General features: G+C 49.4%; 1 pseudogene; it reads right to left on the reverse strand.

The window, feature by feature from the left end:
• Nucleotides 1–2,350: 2,350 nt before the first annotated feature.
• Nucleotides 2,351–22,704, reverse strand: part of LOC139000452 (histone-lysine N-methyltransferase PRDM7-like) — a 61,868-nt pseudogene continuing 41,514 nt past the window's right edge.

The following is a 22,704-nucleotide window of genomic DNA, read 5'->3' on the forward strand; positions in this document are numbered from 1 at the left end:
GCTCAACCACTAAGGCACACTTTCGTGGTGAGAACATTCTTTATTCAAACAAGCATGTGGTACTGGAGAGATTTTGAATGCAATGAATCTGGAAAAACTTTCAGTCGAACTTGTCTTATTGACCATAAGAGTCCATACCTGGTAAAAGCCTTTTTGAGTGCAATGAATGTGAGGAATCTTTTACCACAGTTCATTGAATGCACCCTTACCCCCTCCACAAAAATTAGCCCTTATTTGAAACAGTCTAGATTAAATGTATGTGGACATACTCATTCAGAGCTGGCGAGGTGACCTGCAGATTTTTTGGGGTGTGGAAGGAACCACAAATTAACTTATAGATGTAAAGTTTGAGTAGAACATGCAGCATTTTCTAAACATATTTGGGTACAGATTCCTTGTTTTATGAGCATTCAGAGCACCCTCTTGGAATGCCAGCTGGAGGAGCTATGGCCACCACCAAAATAGCTACCCACTCAATACTGCATGTCCATGAGTTCCACCTGGCCCCGGCTCCAGCTGCAGCAAACACCATGGCTTCCCTACATTCCTGTAGGTTTTGTTCAGTTTGGCCAGCACCCTGAGCTTCCTGCCAAGCCCAGTGCTGACAGGGGCCTCCTGAAGCATGTGGAGCATGTCCTCTCATTGAGGTGACTGAGTAGCAAAAGCTGTTGCTGCCTTCCAAGGGGCACAGTCAGCATCTCCTCATCCCTAATGCAAACAACATCAAATTGTTCAACCAGCATAGCTACAGGGAGGACTTTCTCTTCCTGAGTTGGGCAGTTTTCATGTGTGTGACAACTGCATTGTCCTTGTCACTTTGGAAATAAATGGAATTGACTTCTCACTTTTTAGATAATAAAAGGTGAAAACAATAAAATTTTCACTTGGCATCATGTACGAGGTCTTCCCTGAAGAGCTTAGGAGCTATGACAGCAGAAGACTGTACCCACTGGAAATGCAAGTGCAGAGAAAGTTCATCTACTGACAATGCTCAGCCAGGTCTCCCAGCCAGGGCAGCTGAACACTCCCTGACCAGTGGGCTTAGACTCCTCTATGATGGGCTGTTTGCCCCATGGTCATCTAATGTCAGGGCTTTCCTTATCTGATGAATAGGTGTTTAAAGCCAGTCTCTCATGTGACTCCAATTCTACACTGCATGTTACAGACATGCAAATGGGAAGAGCTGATTATCAACCCTGGGACCCTGAGAATCACGCAAGGTGGCCACTCCCAACAGAGCCCAGAGCTACAGGTTACCAAGACAGCTTGAGAGTTACCTGCTTGGGTAGAAGAGGCCCAGCCAGCAGGAAGTGCTCGCTTCATGTGTGATCTAAGGTCAGGTCTGATTGTACCTCAGCGAGGTGTTCATCGGTGTGTATGGTGTGCAGATGGAAGATGTGTGGGCATCTGCTCTCCCCAGCATAACCTCCAGACCAAGTTTAGTCCCTAACCAATTCCAAATCTAGCTGTCCTCACCTTCTGTGGGAAGAAAGTCAGCTCAGGTAAAGGCCTCCACCAGCAGGGACCCACTCACCTAAGGGCTAACCCACACCTGAAACCCAAACAGATCACATCTCCACAGGCCTCCTTCTGTGGTGCAGGAGTGACCCCTGGTTTTCTCCCATGGGATCTGGAACTTTGTCTCAAATGCCACCACAACCTGGAATAAATCCATGGAATGAGCAGTGGAGAGAGGGCATGTGGGGCATAGGTAACAGGGAAGAAGAGGGGAGGAGATGAGGACAGAGGCACACCTGCATACATGAGCACGCCCCACACAGGGGATGCCTTACTAGTTCACCCACCATGAAGTCTCTTCCACTCCCCAGCACTCAGCCAGGCACAGATAATTTTGGATAAGAAGCACTGTAGGAGCAACACTGAGAGGTATATGGCCAGGTACCCTTCCCACCTAGGCCCTTTCTCTGGACCCCAGGCATTCTGGGGCTCCTCTGGGATCAGCCCTTGCTCTCTGTATGATAGGTGAGAGGTCAAGACCACAAGCATAGCCTCTCTCTTGACTGGAAGTCCACCCACTCTAAGACCTCACCTCTAAAGACAGGGACAGCTTAGTGCAATGGAGCTTGGGGTTGGAGGGGTCAGGGGGTGGGGAGCCAGGTTGCTACACAGTGATCCTGGCTTTCTCATAGGCTTCCCCCCTAGGAAGTCAGGTTCACCTTGGTCCAAGGAATTTATCAAGAGTTTTGAAACCATGTATTTGATAAGTTCACTTGTGATAATAGAGTATTTGCTGACTAAAAATATTGTGGGGATACGATGAAAAGGAAACATTCTGACCATTTCACACATGAAAGATGAAAATGGGACCTGCTTTCCACAGTCCTGAGCCCTAGCACACATACCCCTGGGCGCCTTTACTTGAGCCTCTCTTTTCCTTGAGGGGCTGCCAATAGCAACTGATCATGTTGTTGACACCCCAGCAGACTTTGAGGCTGGGGTCCAGGTTGGGGTCCTTGTCACGGAAGATCTGCAAGCCAGCATCAAAGTGCACCAGGGCCTTTCCAATGTGCCTGGCGGTGAGCTGGTTTGGGGCAGGGAGCTGTATTTACCCTCTTCCCCTACAGCACACTACTGCTTCAGCACCATTAGCTCAATGTTGGACAGGTCAGCCCTGTGGCTCTGCTGCAGCTCCACCATGCCTGCTCCCACCACAGCCCTGAAATCTGTACTATGCACCAGCACCATGACATCATGTAGTATCTACAAGACTGTTTCTACTCTCTTGCCACCACTGGACACTTTCTGGTCACAGTTTCTGCCACCCCTGGTTCAGCATGGAGGATGGGATCTCCTCTTTGGACTCAGATGCTCTACATGGCATTGAGGACACTGTAGTCCTCCGAAAGGCCAGGACTGCTGACTGCTCGGGTGCCTCCCACTACCCCACCCAAGCCACCAGGAAAAGGAAGACCCTTCATAGGTAGCAGGCCTTGAAGGTGGCAACAACATCCTGGTCCAAGGGCTGGATGAGGGCCATGGTGTATTTGGGCAGGTGCTCCACATGCAAGTGGTCTGAGAGGTCGTCTAGATTCCCAGGATGGCCTGGCACACTGTCCAAGATGAGCAGCACCTTGTGCTGGAGGCCATGCTGGGTTCAGTACTTCTCCACAGCCAAATAGAAGAAGTGCAGAAACCACTCCTAGAAGAGGCTCATGGTCACCGAAGCCTTCCTGTGCTAGCACCACAGCATAGTCAGGTTGGGCCTAGAGAGCCCCTGAGCACCCTTGGCACCTGGGAGGAGGACACCAACAGTGGCTTCAGCTTGATGTCACCTTCTGTGTTGCCTTTGAGTGGCAGAGTTAGGACCTCTTTAACACCTTTGGACCCAGGGGCCAACTTGTTCTCCACAGACAGGAGTGTCCTTTGGGGCAGTGGATTCCAAAAAAGCCTGGTCTTGTCCATGCTGAAAACTTGCAGGTCTGTGGGAACTATTCCAGAGTCTCTGGATAGTCAAGGCAACTCAGAGCATAAAAGGCCTTATTGATAGTGCACTGTTAGGCCAAGGCCACTCTGAACATGGGAATCTTAACCAGAATTTCCAAGGACTATTGCAGGTGCACAACACGGTCACTACTTGGAGAGAAGCTTCTTTTGTATAAATAGTGTCATACATTTTAACCACCAGTGTGCTGGGGAAAAGGCTGGGAGAGGTGAGATGGCTGGAGAGGATCCTGAGGCTATAGCTCTAAGGGAGAGCTCTGGTGCTGCTGCTATGTGAGATGGTAGGTCCAGAGACAGCATGCAGCTGCTTAGATAATGGTTGTGGGTATAGAGGCTACTACTGTTTTGTAGGAAAGATGTATTCATTTATCAGTTGGTGTGCGGCTGCCTGCATGAGACTTCACTGTGATAAACTGTTTTGTCTAATGGCTTATGGCCACTGGCCTCTACAATAAAGACTCATTCTTATACACTCACATCTCATGGCTTCTCCGTCTATCACCCAGCATCCAAGAAGGTCCAGCCCCTAGCAGAGGGCTCGAACCCAACAGTTAGTGTAGTGAGCAGGGGTTGAGAAGGAACCTGCCCGGACACTTGGTGTATTTGTTAGTAAGCAGGATTTAGAAGAATCTAGGGACTCAGAGCCCCTGGCTCTGACATGGCCGAGTAGCTGACCTTCTGGTTCCCCCTGCGCAGCAATGCCTAGAGCTTACACACATCCCCTGCACTGGATAGTCACTGCTGCCAGGCTACTCCCCACAGGCCTTGCAGGCTTGACTTGCCTAGAAGCGAGAGACTGGCCCAGAAGATTCGGCATAGGCACCCTGGTTCCACTCCCATTGGAGGTCACAGAACAGGCTGCAGGCCTTCTCCTGGATGTGTGCCACTCTGATGGGCATGTTGCGCTGGTTCTGGTCATGCTGATGCTCAGAAGTCGCTCCATGTTCTCCATCACCAGGCTAAGGCTGCTGATCAACCTTGGCGCAGCTTGAAGGGTGGCCGCCTGGGAGCTCACCTGGATATTGTCTATTTTCACAAATGGTGGCCACTGTGGACACAGACAGCCCCAGTGCCCACCCAATGCTGCTGAGCTTCTCTCCAGCCTTGAAGCACTGCAGTACATCCAGCTTTACCTGCAGGCTAATGGCCTCCCAGTCTAACTTGGTACCTCCACACTGGACAGTGCTCTGCAGCCTCTTTGGGCTGAGACTGGGTGCAGGGCGGTTCTGTCCAAGCCAAACTGATCTTTCTTGATATCATGGAGGAATATTTGGGTTCCCACCATGAGCCTGCTCTCAATGCCACCGGCATCTGTAAAACCACAAGATGTTTACTGGTATGAACAGCCTAGGAGCTTGAGTAAAACCTGAAAGACCCTTAACAAGTCTCCCTTTAAGTAGGATGTTCCAGGCTACATGGGGTCAGAGTTCACTTGCTGCTGGATGAATTCTAGCCCCGTGACCCTCAAGAACATGTAGGGGTTCCCAGGTGTGGCTGTGTCTCAGGAAGTCCCAGGCCTGGCCGTCAGGGTAAGGATAGCAGGGGTGACCCACCTCCCACCTCAGCAGGCAGGAGACCCTGGCCACATCCTTGGCTGACCTACCCTCCTCCTCATGTGTGTTCCTAGGGAAGCCTCTGAGTTACCCAACAAGACCACACACACAGGTGCCCCATGGCACAGACAAACTTTGGTCCCTGTCTCATGGGTAGAGCCATCCTTGGGAAGCTGTATGCATCAAAGACCCAAGAGGCCCCTGCCTGAAGGAAACCCTGCTGGGAAGGAGGAGATCTCTACTGTGACCCATAGGACACCAATTCCTGGGCCGACAGGAACCATCCCACTGGGATATGGTGAGGACTAGAGGCGAAACAGACTTCCCACTGCTCAGTACAAGGGCAGAGGCATCAGGGACACCCAGAAGCTGGAGACTGCAGGTACTGTCGCGCACAGAAAGGCCCTGGACTAGGACAGGGCCCTGTTCTGTGGAGTAAAAAGGGCTAGTGGCCCACATGCCACCATGGGCCAGGAAATTGCTCTGCAGAGCTGCTGAGGAGACTGTGGACTGTGGGTGTCACAGAAGGGCCCTAGCACTAGAAGAAGAGAAGGCTATGGAGTGCAGATAATTTGTGGGCTTTCCTGGGAGATGTCTGCATGGCTATTTACTCACGTGTGTATGTTCTGCACATGTACAGAGGCCAGGAAGAAGGACACACACAGTTAGCACTGGCATTGCCAGAGGAGCAAGCAGGTAGAGCCTTAAACTTCATATACCTTGGTTAAGGTTTGAATAACTTTACAATGCAAAATGGGAGGACAAACCTGGCACAAAATTAATTAAAAAATACTCACTTTTCTAAAGTGAGCTGGGGGCAGAGGAGCCTGCTGGAATCAGGCAAGGCTGCATTTAGCCCAAGAGAAGCAAAGCAAAGACTAAGGCAGCATGAACATGGATGCAGCTGTGCCCACAGACGTGTCCTCTGGGCACACATGATGACATGTTGTATTGTGATCTGGGTGCCAACAATAAAAACCTGAACTTCATGGCAACCAGAATAAGTTGAGACTGGCAATCCTGTCTGAGCTCCCTCCTCTTGGGATTTTGATTTTGGCTCTGGAGTCCTGAGACCTGGGGACAAGCTCCTAATCCTCTAGTCATGCAATGTGAGCCTGGGGCAAGCAGGAAAGATGGCAAGGCAGGTTGCTGGGCTGAGCCTGGGGTCAGGGAGGCTGGGCACTGCTGTGCCACAGCACAAGGGTGAGGAAAGTCTGAGGCAGCAGGATGTGGCATTCTGACTTAGCAGGACTCAGTTCACCTGAGCTCCATCTCTGACAGGCTTGTTTGGCTTTGCCATGTCTCCAGACTGCTGGACCTTGGGAGGGGCCTGGACCAGCCCTAAGGAAGAGGGTCATGTTAGTGTCTGTAATGGGGCGACCCGCGGAGACAACCACCAGGGATTCAGATAAAGATTTAGGATCCTTTATTAAGCTGGCCAGTGACTACAGTTACAGCACCCTGCCGAAGCAAAGGCTGAACTGTAGTGCCTACCACACACACAGGCATTACAGCGTTTTTATTTGCAAAAACCACAACGTTATTTACAAAGCCTTGCTTACACAATTTGTTCCCGACATAGTACAGCAGCAGTACAGTGACTACCTTCCTATCTATGTGTTCTAGGAACAGAGAGCACAATGTGCCCCACCTGGCTGAAGCGCCAGCACATTCCTATCTATGTGTTTTAGGAACAGAGAGCACAGCGTGCCCCGCCTGGCCAAAGTGCCAGATAAGCAGCCCAGCACAGTGTCCTGAGCTCACCTGGAGGACATTGGGGCTGGGCACCCAGGTCAAACAATCAATCGGTAGTGAAGGGTCAAGTACTGTTTGCACCAACCTGGGCTGTACAAGACATGGCCCTGCCGACCCTCTGGGCAACACACACATATGTACCTCAGCAGTAAACCCTTGGCCAGCCGTGGGCAAACTACGGCCTGCGGGCCGGATCCAGCCCGTTTGAAATGAATAAAACTAAAAAAAAAAAAAGACCGTACCCTTTTACGTAATGATGTTTACTTTGAATTTATATTAGTTCACACAAACACTCCATCCATGCTTTTGTTCCGGCCCTCCAGTCCAGTTTAAGAACCCATTGTGGCCCTCGAGTCAAAAAGTTTGCCCACCCCTGCCCTAGGCCCTGTAACCCAAGTGTCAGAGCCTGCAAGAGTACTGCTCAGCACTGCTGCTCTGAGTTTCTCTGAGTCCATATATTCTAAATTCTTCCCGACTATTCCAGGGCAGGTTCCTTCTCAAACTCTTCCCACGGTACTAACTGTTGGGAACTTAGTCCAAGTTCCTCCTTTATCCTCTGCTCACTACTTACCAGGTGTTGGGTCCAAGCCCTTCTGCCTGAGGCTGGACCTTCTTAACAGAGAACCTATGAGAGGTTGTGGGTATATAAGAATGAGTCTTTATTGCAAAAACTAGCAGCCACATAGCCATCAGACAAGACAGTCCTTCACAACAATCCCATATAACCAGCCCTACACTGGCTGGTAAATACATATATTTTCTACAAAGCAGTGTTAGTCTCTGTACCCACAGTTACTCTCTGAGCAGCTGCATGCTGCCCCCTAGACTTACTACCTCACTTCATAGCAATACCTAAACTCTCTGCCTCAGCAGCTTCTCTAGCCTCTCTGGCTCAGTAGCTTCATCTGTCTTCCCTGCCCAGCACACTGGCTGCTTAACATGGTAGCTGTACCTGAGCTATGAGCCCTTAGCCTTACATTGTAGCGGTACCAGCTCTCAGCTCTGTCTGAGCTCTCACGTCTTTCCCCTCTAGCTCACTGGCTGGTCAATAACATACATATTGCTATTTACACAAAAGAGGCCTTTAGCCAACAATGACATCAGTTATTTGGCTCTAGAAGGGCACAGTGTACATACAGTGAGATCGCTGTGGCCTTGCAGCAATGGTATCTTAGCCTAGGGGCAGAGTGGCCTTAAACAGTCCAGTGTATTGATCACAAGGCCTCTGTGGTTTAATTGGACTTAAATACGGGGCTTGATTCCCACCCCAAACCACTGAAACACCAAGGAAAGTCATTAGAATCTTCCTTCCACCACCTCTGTGTGCATAGTAAAAGGGCCCACTGAGTGGGCCTGAGGGGTCCAGACCCCACTTTGTTCCCACATTACAAACAAAGGTCTGGCCCTTGACCTGCTGTGGCAGGTCACCTTTAAGCCTTGGAATATTCTACCTATTTACCTAAGGCCTTGGACCACACCAGATAGTTGATGCTAACCATGAGACTGTGGCTGTGAACTCAGGACACACTGTATCAGGTTGACCTCTCGGGGAGCTGAGACTGAGTCACTAAAGTCAGTCATACTCTATGTCTATGTGAGAGGCCACCATAAAAACCCTGGATAACAGCTTGGGCAAGGCTCCCTGGTTGATAATCTCTTGTGTGTTGTCATACTCCACTACTGGGACAGTTCAGCACTGTCTCGAGAAGGGGTGCCTGCACACTTGTGCCTGACATCTCCCAGACTGTGCGCTTTTTCTGTTGCCAACTTTAATCTGTCTCCTGTCACTCAATAAGATGTCACCATGAGAGTAACAGGCTTGCTGAATTCTATGGCTTCTCAGTGAATCAGTGGGAACCCTGAACATGCTGGGACAGCCAAGGGAGAGCATGGCACTCTGCCTCTGGACCCGACAGCATCAGAACACCTGTCTTCAAGACTACTTAGAGGAGGTCAGGGCCCATGTGGGGGCTGAGACCATGTAAGGGCAGGGACAACCACAGGAGTTGTCAGGAAAATGGGAACTGAACTTGAGACCATGTCCCTTCAAGGCTGAGTGAACATAACCACACAGGCCCCATAGGCTCCCATGAGTGTCACATAAGAATCCTCTCAGTGGGAAGCTGGGCACTGGAACCAAGGACAGACCTCGGAGGAAAAGGCAAATACTGGCTGTTGCTCAGGAGCTGGCAATACAGGACACTGGCAGCAGGTTAGAAAGTAGCCGGACACTACAGCCAAATACCCACAGGGCCCACAGACAGGCATCCTCAGCCCCACCTGCACCTCACAGCCATCCCTAGAAAACCAGAGTGCCAGGGCTTTCCTGAGCAGGAACTGAATAGAGTTTATGGCTTTTCCAACATGGGCAGAACTGGCTTGACCAGGGCCCCAGGGAGACTGCAACACCTTCCAGTAGAGGACCCTACCCAGGCACCTGGGTTCCAGCTCCTCCTTTGAGTTTCTGCTGTCATCATTCTAACCTCATCCCATTGTTCCCACAGCTCTGGTAGTGAGCACTGTTACCTGATTTTCCTACTGCCAGGACTCATAAGGGTTCTGTTCTTTTTGCACCTAGGTTCAATTACTTACATTAAATTCCCTGTTGAAACAGCTGGTGTGTCACTTCTGCAAAAGGTCAGACTTACTATATGACCTCACAATTCCTCCATACCAAGTACATAACCAAGAGCAATGGAAAAGTTTTTCCACATGAAATCATGCACTTGTATGTTCACAGCATCATTGTTCAGAATAGTGAATAATATTCTCCAAAACATCCAACAATGAACAGAATGTGGTATAGCCACACAATGGAATGGTATTTTGTGCACTGGAGGCCTGGTGCACAAAATATGTGCATGAGGGTCTGAGGGAGTTCCTTGAGCCTGGCATGCACCCTCTCCAATCCGGAACCCCTCGGGGTATGTCTGACTGTTTGGCCTAAACCGGCAGTCAGACATCCCTCTAGCAAGCTGGAACTGCTGGCTCCTAACTGCTCACCTGCCTGCCTGCCTGATTGCCCTTAATCACTCTGCCTGCATGCCTGATGCCCCTAACTGCTCCCCTGTCATCCTTATTGCCTCTAACCACTCTGCCCTGCTGGCCTGATCATTGCTAACTACCTCTGCCTGTCTGATCACCCCTAACCGCCTCTGCCTGCCTCCTTGATGCCCCTACCTGCTCCCCTGCTGGCCTGATAACCACTAACCACCTCTGCCTTGGCCCCCATCCTCCCCACCATAGCTTTGTCCGGAAGGACGTCTGGAAGGCTGCCCAGAAGATGTCTGGTCTATCTGGTCTAATTAGCGTATTACCCTTTTATAGTATAGATAAGAATATGTGAGGTGCTCTCATCATGCAGCAGGTCTTCAAATGATGTTTTATTCAACATTGTTTCACTGTAACACAAATGATATTAACTCTCACTTATATCAATTGGCCTGTGGTAAAGTGGTTTTGTTACCTTACAGTCACACAACCTAAGGACAATTAAGTGAGCACTCACTGTCCTTAATGAAACCAGTCATAAAACGCCATTAATGTATAATTCCATTCAATGAAATGCCCAGAATTATCAAATCCATGGACATAAAGTAGATTAGTAGACATTAAAAGGGGGAAGAGTGAGGAGTGAGGGTTCCTGGGCATGGTGCTTCTTTGGAAACAATAAAATTATGGCAATGGGGTTGGTTGTACAACTTTGTGAATACTGTCTATTATCCCCACAAATTATACGCTGTCTGGGTATGTGAATTATAGCTTAGTAAATGTTTTCTTTTTTTTTTCATACATAGGGGCATACAGACACAAGGCATGGTGCAGATGTGTGGAGTAAGTAAAGGAGTGCAAAAATACCAGGGTGACCATCTCCCCTGCCCATTTCACAGCTGTCAGCTCCTCACAGGCACGTGTGGAGTCCAAGGTAAAAAGGTCACCAACTTCTGTGCTACCTCCTTTCATCCTCACCCCTTCAGGGAAAACAAGACACCCTAACTGTCTGAGAGTGTCCTTGTCCAACTGTCCACCTAGACTAGACAACAATGGGGCAGGGACCTTACTTGTCTCCTACTTCCTGCACCCACAGGGTCTGGCATATGACACACCCTTAAGGACCTTGTGAGGAAAAAGAGGAAGAGAAAGAAGGCCCAGTGCACCTAGGCGGTGAAATGTCATGCCAACCTCTAGCTGCAAGTCTTAGAGGCTAATAAAAGCTCCAAATGTGGTGCAGCTTTGAGTCCCTTCCCAGTGATGAGAACAGGGTGGGCCTGGGCTGAGAGGCAGGCATTAGGACCCAGGGTTCTGGATGTGTCCCTTTGATAGTCCCCACCCGAGGCCTTTCTGACCTGCGCTAGACCTGGGCTTACATTCTCCTGCAGCATCTGAACAAGGTCCTCCACCAGATCCACAGCTTCCTTGCCACTCTTGGGGTTCTAGGACTCTACCCAGACCCAGTTGTCTGGGGGAAGTACACCCAGGAACTGCTTTAACAACATCAGCTCCAGCATCTGCTCCTTGTGTGCACCTCAGGCACAGATCCTGGTGGCACAGCCCATGTAGGCTGGTCAGGGCCTCTCAGAGGTCCCATGGCCTCTTTGTAGCAGAAGCTGTGAAAGCACAGTGGGGATCCCTACTGAGCCCAGGAGTCAGCTCTGGGGGCTGAGGGCTGGAGAGGAACTCGGAATGCCATGGAGCTGCCTTGCCCTCCTCCATCTTGATGATCACAAACTCTTCCTGGTCCAGGAGTGCTGGGTCGGCTGCCAAGGCAAGACCTTGGGAATCTTGCCTTCCCGGCCCTCACTAAGGTCACACACACCGTCTTTCTGGGACTCATGCCCATCAGATTAGAGAGATGGACCACCCTTCCCTCCTCCCACCACCCTGTATAGCCACCTGCTCTGGGAAAAACTGTCCGTCCTCAAATCTTGCTAGCTGGCAACCTGGCAGGGGACACTCCTAATGTTGACCTCCCCCTAGTACTGGGAATCTGGTTAAGAGGAGTGAGCCCACTCTGCAAGGAAGCTTTCAGGAATTCAGACCCGACCAAGCCAAGTAGTGAGGCCTCCTCCATCCCAGGACAGTGCCTCAGTGAACTGCAGCCAAACAGAGATTCTGGCAGGAAGTAGCAAAGGCTCAGTGCCCTGGGAGAGTCTGGGTGAGTGAAGGATACAGTCTCAGCAGCAGGAGGAAGAGTGAGGTGGGGCCTTGGCCAGTGTGATTCAGTTGGTTGGAACATCATCCTATACACCAAGGCCTGGTGGGTTCCGTTCCTGCACACATACCCAGGTTGCAGGTTTGATTCCCAGTCAGGGTGCATGCAGGGGCAACCGATGAAGTTTCTTTTTCTCTCTCTCCCTTCCTATCTCTCACAATTAAAAATAAAAGAGTGAGGTAGGTGTGGGGCCCTGTATAAGTATACACCAGGTGATTCAAGGTTGTTTTAAGCATGAGCTAATCAGGAGGTGCTCAAGGTTAGATAATTTATGCGGGTGCAAGGTCGCTACAAGCCTCGTACTGGGTAGACATGCTTTTCTGTAGCAAAATACCGATGTTATTGTTTGGCAAAGTGCCTTCTTTGTTTGAGCCTGTTTGAGCATGTATATAAGCTGTCACTGACTAGCCTGCTATGGCTGCTTTTTTGTGTGGAATAAAGCATATCCCATCTGACTGCCTGTGCATACCTATCTTTCTACTTTCCCTCACTGAGGAGGGTCAAGTTCCTGGCTGAAGAGCTCATACCCCACAGTGGGTTAGGCTGAAAGGACTGAATAGAGGTCTGGACAGCCTCAGAACAGGTGGTGAAGGCCTCAATACTTGACTCCTTCCACCATAGTGGACTCCTGAGAGGGCTCCATGCCAGTGTTCTTGATCCAGCATCAAGAGGGTTCAGGAATCTGGAGAAGCACTGTGCGTAAATTAATCAAGAGTCCAGAGACATAATTTTGAAAGACATCTGGGGAGTCAGAGAAGACTTAGCTAAAGGAATTAAGTTCTCCTTGTCTCAGGACCCCTTGCTCTTTATTAACACAAATTGTCCTAAGGCAAGGTAGATATACACATCGAAGGGTAGGGTTTGGTATACAGTAGGCATTGTTAAATTGGGGGAATTTGCCTACAGCTGTTCAGGAGTTTGGCCAGTAGGAGGCAATAACATGTAGATTGAAATGCCCTTAGCTGTCTGGCAGCAAGCAATCATTTTATGGATCCTTTTCAGGCTTGGGGAAATGCCCTCAGCCATCTCCAGATGATTCAGCCCTGCTGACATGATGGAATTGGCTTCCGGCAGCTCCGCTCAACTCAAATTGCCAAGATCCACCATCGACACTCCCCAAAATCCTTCCATCAACATTTTAAACCAATCCTCTGTTCAGAAAGGGCATCTGGAAATCAACCCCATCTGGCAACTCCAAGAAAAGGAACTGGAGGGCAGCATTTTCGTTATAAATCTCAGTAGACTGGACTTTTCTTTTGCACCAGCCACTTGCTACCGTTGCATTTTCAAAGGTGAATGCAAATAGTTTCCAATGGCAAGGCATGATTTAAAAGGCTCTGGTCTGGGCTCCTCAGACCTGGATGGCCTCACCGACACACCCCCAACACCAAGGTGAGGTGACAGCTGGAGGAAAAGACTTCCTGGGCCAGAGCAACCCTGCAGAGTCTCCATTGGAGGAGGATCTGAATTGTAACTGCTATGTGTGGGGAGCTTCTTCACTTTGTGGAGGGAACGGAGGCACGCAGATGCAGTGGGAGCAAAGTGGGAGCCAGCACTGGGATGCAGAAATCCAGAAAGACTTCCCCAAAGAGGTGTGAACGACTCAGGGAGATCAGGGTAGGAAAGTGATTGCAGTGTATGCATGGAGGTCAAGGGAGGCCGGTGAGGAGGGGACCAGAGCCTGTTGACAAGCAAACCCAGAGCTCCACCAAGAGCTGGACTCACCTGGAGCCATTTATGGGGACTCCAAGTCTGAGCAGCCCCCCACTTTGCCTTTACCCAGGGAGATGGGTGCTTCTATGTCCTACCTCCCCTACTGTCCTCAATCCATGGCACCCCTATCCTGGGTCTTCCCATCACCTTTGGCCACATGGCACCGGACTCACTGCCCCTAGGAGCACACAGACTGGCCTGTGCCCCACAGGATCAAGGACCAACCACCCTGGGGCCAGAGGATCACGAGCTTCTGGCTGCCTCAAGAATTGCTTCCAGTGCTTTTCACCCTCTCCTAACCCTCACCCGCCAACTGGCTCTCTGCTCCATATTCCATGCATGCCCCCAAAGAGGAGGTGAGGCAGGGTAGGGGGATCAGTTGTTTCCTTCCTCTACAGCAATGGACAGCAGGGGGAGTGAAAGATGTGCAAAACAGGTTCTGTTAAGTGAGGTTCTCTGGGAAATGTAGTACCCCGTACCTCAGAAAACAGTTCCATAGAGTTGCATAGACTACAATTCCCAGGAGGGAGCTAGCACCTGTGCTAAGGGATTCAACGGTGTATGCAGTGGCCCTGAAATGTTCTTCAGGGGCCTTCAAGGGGATCGTGGCTGATCTAGTCCCTGGTACTTCTGTTAGGAGCAAAAATAGAATACTGGGGACTGCCTGTGGTTATGGGAAATATTAGCCATGCTCTGTTAACTGTGATTGGCTTGTGTAGGTTAAAGAAAGGACATTGTTACCTGGCTAGGAGTTATACACCCCCCGACCTGGGAATCTTCCTTGGAATGGTCCATTCTAATTCAAGAACTGCCTGTTATTATGGAAAGATTAACAACCTCAATGCCCAAACAATGGATTCCCATCCCAGCCTGCCTTGCCTACTTCCCCATGCCTGTAATCCCTACTTCCTGTGTAGTCTGTGACCTACCCTACATAAGCAGCTAGTTTTTGATAGTGAGCAGAGTAGATTTTTGTGGATGACCTGCTGCTCTCTCATATCACCAGCATTATTGGAATAAATCTATATATCCTATATAATAAAAGCCTAATATGCAAATTGACTGTCACACCCTCACACAAGATGGCTGCCCCCCGTGGCCACAAGATGGCCAGCAGGGGAGGAAATTTGAGGGTGATCAGACGAGCAGGGGAGGGCAGTTAGGGGTGACCAGGTTGGCAAGGGAGGGCAGTTAGCGGTGTCCAGGCCTGCCGGAGAGGGCACTTGGGGGCAATTTGGACTGGCAGGGGAGCCATTAGGCATTAATCAGGCTGGCTAGAGGCCAATCAGGCTGGCAGGCAGAAGTGATTAGGGGCAATCAGTCACTCAGTCAGGCAAGTGGTTGGGAGCCAGCACTCATGGATTGTGAAAGGGATGTCTGACTGCTGGTCTAGGCCCGATATCACAGGTATTTGGCCTAAACTGGCAGTTGGACATTCCCTGAGGGATCCCAGAATGGAGAGGGTGCAGGCCAGGCTGAGGGACACCACCCCCAGTGTACAAATTTCATGCACCAGGATCTAGACTATATATATATATATATATATACATATAAAGCCAGTGACCATAATGGCCATAAAGACCATAACAACTGGTCTCTATGATGCCCACTATGGCCAGCCAACCTCGCAGCCCCGCCCTCTGTTGGCCTTTCCCTGATTGGACTCTCCCACCCTAATCAAGAGCGGGTGGATGGCCAAACGCCCCCATCCTCTCCCCCCACTCCCACCAGCCCCACCCCCGATCAGCCAGCCTCACCATGATAGGCCCGCCACCCTTCCCCCTGGCTGGCACACTCCTTATTGCACCCTACAACCCAATAGGGGTCAGGGATTGCCAGTCAACCTCCTGCAGCCCCTGCAGTCCCAATGGGCCCCACCACCCTGATTGCCCAAAGCCCCTCCCTCTGGCCAGCCCCACTCCTGATCGCCACCCCACCTCAATAGGGGACAGGGACAGCCAGCCAACTTTCCACAGCTCCTCCCCTAGCCAGCCCTGCCCACTATGGGCCCCCAACAACCTGATCAGCCTCAGTCCCTCCCCTCAGCTGACCCCACCCCTTTTCACCCCCTGACCCCGATAGGGGGCAAGCCTAGCTGGTCAATCTCCTGCAGCCCCATCTCCTACCTGACCCCACCCCAAATTGGCCTCCCCACCCCAATCTGGGGTAGGGACAACTGGCCCACCACCTACAGCCCCTCCCCATGATCGACCCTGACCCCATTCGTCCCCCGAACCCCAATTGGGGCAGGACCCACGTCCAATCACTTGCGGCCCCTTCCCCCATCTGGCCTGGCCCTGATCAGGCCCAGATCAGGTTGAGCCAGCTGGCCAACCTCTCTCCATCTGCTCCTCCCAACAGAAACAGCCCTGATCTGCCCTGATTGGGGCTGGGCTGGCCGGACCCCACCCATGCACGAATTCGTGCACTGAGCCTCTAGTATCCTAATATATAAAAAGCCAGGGGGATTCATGACCAAAACAACCAGACTGAAGATGTGAGCCCATGGCATGGACAGGGAAAGGAAGGCTTGAGGAAAGCAGAGGTAAGGGGGATGCCATTTCACACAGCTGTGCCGCCTGCAGGGTGGATGCTAACTTGCTCACATGCACTGAGTGTGAATATACTGCAGGGGAGTAGAGGGAAAATAAGACCCTGGAGTACTGCTGGGCCCTTGGCCCTGATCTCTCTGGCCCAGTTCTCCACCCCATCTCCACACTGCCCAGGACCAGAATCCCACATTCTGGGACTAGTAAGGCTCCTTGATGTCCCCACAGTCCATGCTGTAGTATATAGGATAGTCATTGGAAGCCCCAGCCACCTGAACCAGTTTCCTTACATAGACCAATTATTGGACATAGCTCAGATCAAGCTTTCCTGGGTCTGGTTCTGCGTTACTGGTCAGGAACAGCATAAGGTCCTCATGTCACAAAGTAAAAGAAAGACTTCAGGAACAGTACAACAGCCTCTCATATTGCAAGAGGATTCTGAGGAAGCCAGCCCACTGCGACCACCAGAGACACCTGAGCCTATAGAAAGACATATTAGGTCAGCGGCCCAAGGACCAAGACCCCCAGTGGCAATGCAGATGTAGGTCCTGATGGGATCCTTCAAGAGGGGGGATCAGTCTTTAACTATCAGCTATTCTTTACCACTGACCTCCTCAACTAGAACATCACATGCTGCCTGCTATATTCTGAGAAACCCCAGGCAATGATAGAGCTCCTAGAATCCATATTTCTGACTCATCGCCCCAGCTGGGTTGACTGTAAACAGCTCCTCCTCACCTTGTTTAACAGAAGAATGCCAGCAAATTGTTACTGAAGCCAGGAAATGGCTCCAAAATCAGGCACTGGGCATGGGAAGGCCTGCCTGATGAGGAGCCACACATGATCCCAAATACAGAGAAAGGAAAAAATCCCCTAGAAAGATACCGACTCGCCTTCCTGCAAGGAATAAAGGCAGGAACCAAGAAGCCTACAAAACCTGGCACAGATCTCTGAGGTCTTATAGAAACCAGATGAGATTCTGGCTGACTTCTATGAAAAGTTCTGCGAGGCTTAGAGAGTCGACTCCATTGGACCCAGAGATCCCTGAGAACCACTGCCTGGTCAATGCTGCCTTTGTAGGACAGGCTCAAACCAACAACTGACAAAAGCTTTAGCAATTAAAGGGATTTCTTGGAAAGAATGCTACTGAATTGCTAGAAATCACCCACAATCACCCCTTTGTAAACTGGGTCTGCACAGCCAGGAAGGAAGCAGATCAAAGAATGTGAAACAAAAGGTGGCCCTCCTGGTTGCTGACTTGGGGCACCCAGGCCCACCAGGTGACACGGGAGCTGAACACTAGGAGGTGATACAAATGGTAGCACCCCTATCAGGATGGGAAGTTACCATTGTGGGGACTACCAGGACCACAACCTGTAGACCATTCTGTGGATCCCGACAATGCCAGCTGGGAGGCCACCAGGTGGTACATGAGTACCTGTATAAACCACTGCAAAATCCTGACCTCATTCTGTACATGGACGGCAGTCATTTCACGAGTAAAGGCAAAAGATATGCTGGGTATGCAATAGTTTGGAATTTTAAAGCTTTGGAGTTTCTCCAAAGAGCAGAACTGTGCGCACTGATGAGGACATGAGAGCTTAGCAAGGATAAGCAGGTCAACATATATACTGACTTGCGCTACGCCTTTGCCACCCTACGTATTCATGGAGCTATATATAAGGAAAGAGGACTCCTCACAGCAGAAGGGAAAGGAATCAAAAACAAAATAAAATCCTGAAACTGTTAGAGGTGGTCCAGGAACCGAAGGAGGTAGCAGTCATCCACTGTAAGGACACCCAAAGGGAAAAGACTCAGTGTCAGAGGGGAGTGTAGGGCAGACACTGCAGCTAAACAAGCAGCAAGAGAACAGGCAACACCACCCAAAATCATGCTGGCTCCAGAACTGCACATACCCCCAAAATACACAGCTCAGGAAAATGAATAGACACAGCAAGAGGAAGGAAATATGACTAAGAAGGGATGGTGCATACTTCCAGACCACAGGATCTATGTGCCAGAACAACTAGCCCACTCAAAGGTCCTCCAGCAACATGAACAGATCCACCTGGAAAAAATTGCCCTAGAAGTTTTATTGAGTTGGTACTACCTGATCGCTTGACTTCCATTCCTCTGTGCCTCCGTCTCCCAGGAATGCCTCCTTTGTGCTCAAAACAATGCCAGAGAAGGCCCCATCAGACATCCTGGAATCCAGTGCTGTGGCCAAACACCCTTCAAAGATCTAGAGGTAGAATTCACTGAAATAGGACCCAGCAGTGGAAGTAATTATCTCCCAGTGTTTGTCTGTATTTTCTCTGGCTGTGTCGAGGCCTACTCCATGCATACAGAAAAGGCAAGTAACCAAGGCTCTGCTAAGAGGCATCATCCCGAGGTATGGGATGCTGTTAACTATGGGATCAGCCAATGGCCCAGCCTTTGTGGCAGTAGTACAGTAGGTAGCTAAGACTCTAGGCATTCAATGGAATTTACACAAGCCTACTGGCCCCAGAGCTCAGGGAAAGTAGAACACATGAATGGGACCCTTAAGCAGACTATGACAAAGCTATGTCAGGAAACCAACCTGCCCTGGACTGATATACTGCCTCTGGCTCTCCTGTGGGTACATTTACCCCATGGGCAAAGATAGGGTTCTCCCCTTTTAAAATCCTATAGGGGAGATCTCCTCCACTAATCAAACTCAAGGGGGACATAAAAGAATTAGAAAATTTAGGAATTCAGAAGCAACTACAAAGACTAGAAAAAAATGTCCTTAAGGTACATAGATGGGAAACTGACAGAATTTCTCTGGGAATAACTATACACCCCCACAGACCAGAGGATCAAGTCTGGGTAAAAGACTGGAAGAGAGAACCCCTCAAACCAACCTGGAAAGGGCCTATTTTGTCATACTAACCACTCCCACAGCCCTTAGAGTTGCAGGTCTGAACACCTGGATGCACCACGCCCTGGTAAAGACAGCTCACCTGCTGAAGGACAGGCAATCTGAGCGTCTGGATTGTTCCAAGCCAGATCAATCCTCTGAAGACCACCTTAATAAAGACAGTAAAACATGCTAATCAATCTACCCAAAAGCCTGAGGACTCACTCCATCAGTAGACCCAATAGTCACCTGCTGGAATAATGCCAGCACTGGACCCTGTATCCTTACTTACATTTTTCTGTTAGCAATATTAAGTTTTTCCCCTCACCCACCTTGTTTATTGTTGTCCCCAACCAAAATAAGACTGTTTATTTTACTGTCATTAATCTCTCTTATTGAGACCTTCAACTTCCCCCAATGTTCCTGCCAGGAAACTGTCTATACAGGGCTTAGGAAACAGGGGGATTAGGGGGAGGTGGGTGTGGTGGGCCTGTATAGAGTGTATGTCAGAAAGCTGAATACTCCAAGCCAGAGCTTTGTCCTCTACACTTTTAAGGTTAATGATGTTCTCCAAGTCTGCTAAAGGCAATTTGAGAATCAAAAGTGGGGGATGAGATGACAAGAATCCTCCTTGCTTGCACCACCATAACCATGTCTCAGCTTCTACGATCTCATTTGCTTCTGTTTCAGCAGAGTTTGCTGCTGGTTAAGCTTCTGTTGTCTTGGGTTGTGGTGCCTGACACTCCTCCTCAAACTGCAACAGATACCCAGAAACTTAATATATAAAGTAGAAAGAATGTCTAGAATGTGTATGTATGCCATATATGGGAGACAAAGAACCTAGGAATGTATATAAGGCAAAGCCCTGCCTCATTCATTGCTCAGCCTCTGAAGATGACTCTGCCCAGCCAGCATCAGTGCAAATAAACAGGCCTTTTCTGAACCTCTGAGTGCAAGTGCATTTGGTTTGTCTCTTCCCTTAGGCCTGATTTCTGCCATAACAGGACAGGCTTCCAGCCTTGTCCTTTTTGCATTTTGAACCCAGTGAAAGTAGGTTTTTGAAGGAGTACCATGTGAAAATCAGGGAAAAATGCCTAATGGGTGTTTATTTTTGGAGTGACTGCACTGCTTTGGAGTGGCTGCACCTAGGACCTGTGTCTGCACTGGCTTGAAACAAGGTGGTACTGATAGGGGGATGTATAACCTGGTAGATAGAGCACCTGAATTAACCTGAAAAATAACCATATTTTTAATCTTAAAACACAAAGACTTATGAGAATAGGGGGTAAGTATCTCATATGTGAAGAGAGAGTTACATTTTTCTTAAGTTTTCTTTTTCAAGGCCTGTGAGGAGGTGACTCAGCTGTGAATCCTGCAAGCAGAACTGATAAACTTGGTCAGGCAAACCCACCAGGAGTCAAATCATCTCATCAGCATCATCTCATCACCAGATGATTAAAGACAATAGCTGAAGTCTTTGGACCAGGGCCGCATTAGCTGAATTACATTCACCCCAGCCCACTCCTCTTTAAAATCCTGTCTGCTGAACCTTGCTGTAAGGATTTGAATTCTTGTCTTCTTGGTTGGCTAGCCTTCTCAATAAATGCCTTATAGGATTCAACCCTAGTTTCCTTATTGGAAACAGCGACAGGCAGTCTGAGCCCAACCAGGGGTTTCCTGTTAACAGTACAGCCCACAGGGGCCCTGGAGCCAGGGAGGCAGAAAAATGTGGGTGCATGAAAGACTCCTTCCTGGAAGGAGATCCCTAATTCTGGATGCTCAAATCCTGCTTAGTGTCCTACAGGGTGACACAGCTCTAACTTGGGGTGCTCTTTTCTAAGGAATGGAAAGCATTTGCATCCTATTAACTTTTCCAACTTAGCATCTACCTTCACAGTATCTGGACTCTGATCAAAGTAATTTCAAATAGTTGCTTTGCTTAGGGAGTCAGACAAGGCTCCCAGTCAGCTTCTTTGTTCTCTTTGTCATGTTTTGGCTAAGTTTTTTAACAAGTCTCCCTCCAACTCTTTCTGGCTCTCTTCTTGCTGTCACCTTCTCTTGGTCTTTGAAAACTCTCATTTCATCTTACTGTCCCTCTGATTTTGTCTCCTTCTCCCTTCTTGCCTTTGTACTCCTGTATTCTTGTTTGTCCCTTGACTCTTGTGGATGAAAGGGGCCACAAGCTAACCTGACAAGCTCAGGGAAGGCCTGTATGGCAGTCTTTCAAACTCAAAGACCTAAAGTAACCACAAAGGATGGTCTGCCATTAAATTTTAACTAAAAGCAGTATGGTGGGTAGTCACTCCTAGGACAGTAACTTCACTGACAAGGTCAACCTTTACCTAATGTGCCTGGACACGAGGACAGATACCACAAATTCCTTCATTGTTATTGTTATCATGTTAATAGTTAACTGTTAATTATCCTTCACCCACCTAATTATGTGTCATGTAACCCACCTACACCACTTCCTTTGATTGCAATGTATAAAAATTGATGAGAAATTGCAATTCTGTGGAGCATTATCCAGTCCACAGCAGCTGCTGTGGTACAGCTAAGATACTGCTTCCTGACAATTGTCAACAGTTTGGCTCAAATTAACTCACTAAAAATCTTTACAGGTTTGAATTTTTTTACCTTAACACTCTCCTTTTCTGTTCCCTGTGAATCTATTCCCCTCTCCCCCTTTCTCTCTTTTCACCTTCACCCCTTACTGATCTCCCTCCCTATTGCTAACTATTCTGGCACATATTTCTACCAGGGTCTGAACCCTGACCCTCTGGCTTTTTATCACATTCTCTAGGTCTGAGAGAGTAGAGAACTTTCTCTGTTATCTTTCTTCTATCTGTTCACAATGGGCAAACTCTGGGTCTCTCCCTGCCCCCAAGTCAGGCACTCCTCTCTCTCCCCATTCTCCTCCCCTTCTCCACACCCTCCTTATCCAGTCCCCTACCCTCTCTCTGCCTTCCCTTGTCCACCACTAAAGACCTGGAAGATATGGGCACTGAAACCTATTCATGAAGACTTGCATTCTCAGCCACCTTTGTGCCAGATGTTCCTGTGCTGACTCAACTTGGAATGACATACCAATGGCTGGGATCCCCCCTCCATTTTATATATTGGAAACAGGCACAGAGAAGTTGAGAGTCTTTCCTTGGGTCACACAGTTGGTGAGGGTAGAGACGAGACTGAAACCCTCATGGACTGAACTATAGTCCACATGCTGTGCACCATAAGATGTTGACACTAAAGAAGCAACAAGGAGTGAGGGAGGCCAGGTACATGCATTGCCAGGTCATCACATGCAACAGACACACACACACACACACACACACACACACACACACACATACACTTCCTCCCTGGCTTTCACCTCTGAAACTATAGAGGGCTGAGGAAACAAAAGAGGAGCTAAGAGAAGCCAAGGGTAGGAGGGGAGAGCCTATTAGAATAAAAATTCCCACTTCCCAGGAATCCATGGAATTCTCTTCTCTGGTGAGTCTGTCTCAAATCCCTCTCCCAGGACAGGAACCTAATTGACTCCAGGTTTATGCCTTACCGGGGGTTGAGTTTTTGTGG

The sequence above is a fragment of the Myotis yumanensis genome, unplaced genomic scaffold (genome assembly GCF_028538775.1).
Source record: "Myotis yumanensis isolate MYYU_CA2020_CCGP unplaced genomic scaffold, mMyoYum1.0.hap1 SCAF_24, whole genome shotgun sequence".
Classification (NCBI taxonomy): Eukaryota; Metazoa; Chordata; class Mammalia; order Chiroptera; family Vespertilionidae; genus Myotis; species Myotis yumanensis.